General features: G+C 42.0%; 1 long non-coding RNA gene across 1 annotated transcript in view; it reads left to right on the top strand.

The window, feature by feature from the left end:
• LOC104981833 overlaps positions 1 to 6,259 on the top strand; it is a 7,931-nt gene extending 1,672 nt beyond the window's left edge. The window contains exons 2-4 of the long non-coding RNA XR_824421.1: positions 3,685 to 3,829; positions 4,080 to 4,298; positions 5,676 to 6,259. This is a non-coding gene — a long non-coding RNA (uncharacterized LOC104981833). The remainder of the gene's footprint in view (positions 1 to 3,684; positions 3,830 to 4,079; positions 4,299 to 5,675) is intronic.
• Positions 6,260 to 6,280: the final 21 nt, after the last annotated feature.

The following is a 6,280-nucleotide window of genomic DNA, read 5'->3' as shown; positions in this document are numbered from 1 at the left end:
CCAAAAAAGGTCCATCTAGTCAAGGTTATGGTTTTTCCAGTGGTCATGTATGAATGTGAAAGTTGGACTGTGAAGAAAGCTGAGCGCCGAAGAATTGATGCTTTTGAACTGTGGTGGTGGAGAAGACTCTTGAGAGTCCCTTGGACTGCAAGGAGATCCAACTGGTCCATTCTGAAGGAGATCAGCCCTGGGATTTCTTTGGAAGGAATGATGCTAAAGCTGAAACTCCAGTACTTGGGCCACCTCATGTGAAGAGTTGACTCACTGGAAAAGACTCTGATGCTGGGAGGGATTGGGGGCAGGAGGAGAAGGGGATGACAGAGGATGAGATGGGTGGATGGCATCACCGACTCTTTGGACATGAGTTTGGGTGAACTCTGGGAGTTGGTGATGGACAGGGAGGCCTGGCGTGCTGCAGTTCATAGGGTCGAAAAGAGTCAGACACGACTGATCGACTGAACTGAACTGAGCTGAGCAACTAAACAACAATAAACGGGCCTCTCTGAGCTCAAAAGCTCGTGCTCAATCGCTCAGTCACATCCAACTCTTTACAGTTCTTTGGACTGTAGCCGTCCATGGGATTTCCCAGGAAAGAATACTGGAGTGGGCTGCCATTTCCTCCTCCAGGGGATCTTCCTGACCCAGGAATCAAACTCATGTCTCCTGTGTTTCCTGCCTTGCAGGCAGATTTTTTTACCTGCTGAGCCATCAGGGAAGCTCCTCAAAAACTTAGAGACAGTATTTAATAAGTGTTTTGAATAGAGAAATATTAGTATTTTTGTAACCTCGTGCAACTACACTGAAGTATTCTGCCACATAAACTGCAACTTTGATACTGTCAAGTACAGTTAAGTGTTAAAAGAAAGACTGAAGATTCACAAACTTGAGGCAGGAGTATAGTATTAGTCAATGCCTATGAGAAATGAGGCTGTCCCTTTACTCGGGGTGGCAGTGTTTAATGGTAAGCTGGGATGCATATAAGCTAGTCCAAGCATGAAGGGCAGCAGGACACTCATATGAAAAGCCAACTTTGTTCCTCAGTTATCAAGATAAGAAACCTGTCATTTCTCTCCTTCACTCTGTCAGCCTTGAGATCCTCCAGGCCGACTTGCCTCCGTGTTGTACACCCCATATATCAGGAAGATGAAGAGACCCTGTAAAGGAAAATGGAGGGAAAAAGCTGTTACCGCTAATCATTTCAGCAGTAGAAATACCTGAAATAAACTTTCCTGGGGACAGACAAAAGAAGACACACTTCATCAAGGTCAATTTATTTTTCTATTTTTCAACATTAGAAGCGGTGCCTTGAGCATTTATAAGATAACAGACCAGCACATCACTTAGAGTGCTTGTGCTATTCAGTTTTCCTTAGAAATGAAAAAATAAAAATGCCATCCCAGGTATGTAGAATATGAATTAGAAAAATCAGTATACCAGTCTCTGAAAGATAGCTGGGTAACGGAAAACAAACTCAGGAAATGTCATCAAGGGAATCAGAGAAAGAGCGCTAAGCATCAGTATTTATAACCAGTCTTTTAGACTACAGCAATTAGAATACGTTTGTCATAGTCTTCAGTGGGGTAAAAAATCTTTTTTAATATTAAAGTATAAAACAGCTGAAAGAATAAACTTAGGGTGGTAAGTGTGAATAGTTTTTAAATATTTAAAATGCCACTTCAAGTTAAAATTTCACATTATCAGCCGTTGTGAAACTGCACATCTTTTTATTGTATCCTATATGTAATAAAAGTTCCAAAGATCTGTATTTATTAGTTCTTAGCATTAGAAAATACTTAATTGTAAGATATAAATTAAATCTGTCTCTTAAATCTAAAGTTGCACAAGGAACTATATTCAATATCCCGTGATAAACCACAGTGGGAAAGAATATGAAAAAGAGTGTGTGTGTGTGTGTGTGTGTGTGTGCGCGTGCGTGCGTGCACACAGCTGAATCACTTTACAGTAGAAGTTAACATTGTAAATCAACTATACTTCAGTAAAATAAACATTTTTTTAAATCTAGTATCTTACATTTTAAAAGTAAATAAAACTGATATGGCTTAAACTTAGGAATAATATGGAGCAAGAAATTTCCCATGTGTTTTTGCCTTACAGAGGAAATAAAAATCTGTATTGTATTAGTCTTGTTAGGTACTAATAAATCAAATACTAAATAGGTGTCTGGGGTAAAATCTGGACCTGATTCAAATAAAGTAATATGGCATTTTCAAAAAGAAAATATTACAGGAAAATTTAAACATTTGTTTTACCTCTGAATACTTACATCTTACAGACTATGGGAACCACCCTAGAACAAGGAGACTGAATAAAACAGAAATGAGTTTTGTTCTTTGTTCTGGTTCCTTTTTAGCAGACTTTATTTTTTAAAAGCAATTTTATATTTACAGAAAAATTCAGAAGATAGTACCGAGGGCTTGCTTGTGTCTGCACTCAATTTCCTCTACTGTCAACATTTTACGTTAGTGTGGCACGTTTTTTTACAATCAATCCTGTTGGTTTTCAAGACCACTATGTAATGCCAGAAACTAGAACAATTACAGTACTCGCACCGCATCTTTCAAGTTGCCTTTGTCAAGATACACAGAGTGCCCACAAGATATACAGAGTGCCCACTGGATTTAAGCTGCTTAAGTACCACTCATGTTCTGGGCTATTCGTACGTATTCTGGATCATTCAAGAAGTACTTCTTTCTCCGATTTATGAAAAAGCTGTAAGATAACGGACATCCCTCCTTCCTTTGTGTGTGTGAGTGTGTGTGTTCAGTCATGTCTGACTCTTTGCAACCCCGTGGATGTAGCCAGCCAGGCTCCTCTGTCCATGGAATTTCCCAGGCGAGAATACTGGAGTGGGCTGCCATGCCGTCCTCCAGGGGGTCTTCCCGACCCAGGGGTGGAACCCGTGTCTCCTGCATTGGCAGACGGGTTCTTTACCACTGCGACACCTGGGCAGTCCCCTCCTTCCTTTAGTAACTGCTGCTTTTTATATCGTATTGTGTTCTATAGTTGTAAAGTTAAGAGTAGGTCATTCAGACTTTAATTCTGTTTGTGAGATAGGAGTATTTTGCTTTGTAAAATACATAAGTTTTTTTTAAGAGTTTGCCATTAACACAGCATTATATATGCTTAATTGCCGATCTGTCAATCTGTCCATCCTCTATCACCCATCAACCTGTCTTACTTTTTGGTACAGAAATCAGTACACTCTCCCTGAAGTCAATATTGCTTCCAGTAATAGATGACTTTGGGACTAAATACAATTTCCTGTATATTGAATAATATGCACTATGATATCAATATATTAAGAAATTTAGCTGTTTTCATGAAATCCACTGGATGCTCTGAAAATCATTTCTCTTCTAAAATTTGTATAATTACTCCAATAATTTATTTTGTAAATTCAATTTTTCCAAGAGGGAAAAAAAATAAACAGTCACACTTGCCCTCACATCTTGGTGAAGTGATGAGAATATTTGTATTTATTGCACTTCCATATTTCTTGTTACACATTTTAAAATTTAATACATTTATCCTTAAAGTACTATAAAATGATCAACATCAAAACTCTCCCTGTTGAAAAAAGAAATTAGACTGAAAAGAGATTTTTAAATAAAAGCAGCTTCAGTCTCAAACATTTTTTTTCTCTTTTTCCTGTTTCTTCAACAGACACACTTAAGAGCATGATGAGCAAAGCCCCTAAATGATGATTTCCCAAGACCCCAAGAAGTCTGCGCCTCGAAGTCACTCCAAAGAATGCCTGTCTTTCTTCCTCTTGGGTTGTGCCCCTGATACCACCACAACCAGTTGAAAGGTAAAGTGTTAGTGATAATTAATTTTTAATTGACCTGTATGCCTCACCCACGATGCCTTTTTTCCCCCTGATTTTACCAGCTATTGAACAGTTGTGATGGTTTGCACCTAACTCTGAAGAATTTCATAAACCCTTCACTGCTGGATAAACATCCCATTTCCTCTATTTTCCAATGAGAAAAATCAAAAGAGAAACAGCGAAACAGAGCGGTCCTGAGCCATAACTATGACCCACTCTCCAACCCCCGCAGAGAATGCCTTTAAGGACAGCTGGAAGGAAGCAACTGCCAAACTTCAACTGGCACTAGGTTCCTGGGGCTCCTTACACCCACATTCTGTGCTGCCAGGGTGAATACTGGAGTGTGCCACATCTCCGGAATGAATGACCCCGCACGTCTGTTAGGAAGTTTCTGCAGTTCCATCCACAGACACACCCAGCCATCGTGTGTTTGGAGTCCTTACCTATAGAGGTACCGCTTTCTCAATATTTTAGTCCCAGTAATGTGAAAAGTGTTAGTTGTTCAGTCGTGTCCAACTCTGACTCTTTGCCATCCTATGAACCATGTAGCCCACCAGCTTCCTCTGTCCATGGGATTCTCCAGGCAAGAATACTGGAGTGAGTAGCCGTTCCCTTCTCCAGGGGCTCTTCCCAACCCAGGGATCGAACTTGGGTCTCCCGTATTTGCAGCGGACAGTCTTTACCTTCTGAGGCAGCAGGGAAACCCCTAGTCCCGGTAAAAATAACACTGATTGGGAGGGAGCACCCCAGGTGTGGCTGGATTCCTGTAGCGTGTGCGTGCTTACAGGCAAGAGCCATAAAGGGGAAGAACACCAGGATGTCACATTTAATACTGTACAGAAGTTAAAAATAGAACTTAAGGGGAGGAGGTGGGACTCATCCTGTTTCTTTATTCTCATTTATCTATAAAACTTTCAAAACTGAGGCAGCTTTGTAAATACTGTTACAGAAGTCCGTGGAAGAGTGTCTGATGATGGATTCAAGGGCTGATACCTAGTCTGTTATTTCTATATTATTGTCCTGAACCTTCATAGGGCACTTCGTGACTGCTACAAAATAATCTTCTTTGAAGTGCTAATATGTTCTTTCCTGGCAATACAAAGAACAGGAAAGGTGCCACATACACAGTATACCGCCTACTCAGGCATCTGAATCAGATTAACAATGCTAATATATGTAGAGCCCTCTCAAAGCACTTTCATTTACATAATTCCGTTTGCTCCTCACACAATGCTGCCAAGTGGGCGGCGTGCGTATTATTGGCTTTATCTTATATGTGGGGATCTGGAGGCTCGCTTGGAGGGCCAGTATGCGGACAAGCTGGCGGAGCCAAGGACTCGTGAGTTCTCACTCCTCACACCCTGCCTTCAGTAGACACTTTCATGACTTAAGTCACCAGCTTGAAGATAATGCATTTGGAAAGATCTTTCAGAGCTGGAGTTTGCTGGAAGCATCTTGCAGTTTGATTAGCTCAAGATCAGGGACTCAGTCTCCAGTAATAACCCTGCTCCTCTGCCAGACTAAGAGGGCCTGGCAAGTGTAGCAGGAAATGGGCTTCGCGAGGGTGATCCTTAGCTGCTCTGTGCCAGGCCCCATCTTTTGTCCTTTCCTACCAAATTCTCCTTCAATGATACCTGCTTGCTAGTTGCTGGGAAATGTATCTTTTCACATCCAAAGCCTGCTAAGTAACCGTATAGTCAAATATCCTTATCAGCATCTCCCGAACTTCTTTGCATGGATGGCCCTCTCCGTGTGTTTATTTCTTTATAAATCACGCTCCAGAGTAGCTGCTGTTAATAATTCCCATTTGGGGGACAAAATCCCATAGAAACGAAGCATCAGGGGACAATGGCACGCATGCTCCAGGTTGCTCACAGCAGCACGCGGTGAGGTGGCAGAGACCTGGAAACAACCGCAGACCCTCTGACCCGAATACACCGAAACACAGCGAAAGACGGTGGCACCTCCAGCCCCTGGACTATCAGGCAGCTGCAAGGGTGAGTGAGAGCCTGTGTACCAGCCTGGAGAGATCCCCGTGTGGTGTTAAATAAGAAAAGGGGAGAAGACAGACACGTGCGTTATATCGTCTCATTTTCGCAAAACGAGTGACAAGCCTTCCCTTCCTCTTGCCCAAATAGAACTGATTAAACTAGAGAAAACAGTAGAAAGCTTCACACCAAACCATTTATTATTTTTCATATGCTGGATGTGAGTGTGGTCTGGTGAGCAAGTGGACACAGAAGTTCGAGCCTTAGGAAGGATGTCTGGGATGGAAATCTGTATGGATTGGGAGTCACAGAGTTCGTGGGAGAAGGACACCAACACCCAGGTCAGCACGTTAGGGTGAGAGTAGAGACAGGGGCCGTGGACAAGACTCTGGGGGGCGTGATTTCTGCGGCAGAGATGACAGAAAGAAAAGAACCAGTGATGATC

Source organism: Bison bison, unplaced genomic scaffold (genome assembly GCF_000754665.1).
Source record: "Bison bison bison isolate TAMUID 2011002044 unplaced genomic scaffold, Bison_UMD1.0 scf7180017864524, whole genome shotgun sequence".
Classification (NCBI taxonomy): Eukaryota; Metazoa; Chordata; class Mammalia; order Artiodactyla; family Bovidae; genus Bison; species Bison bison.
This window is presented reverse-complemented; position numbering and strand designations above follow the sequence as displayed.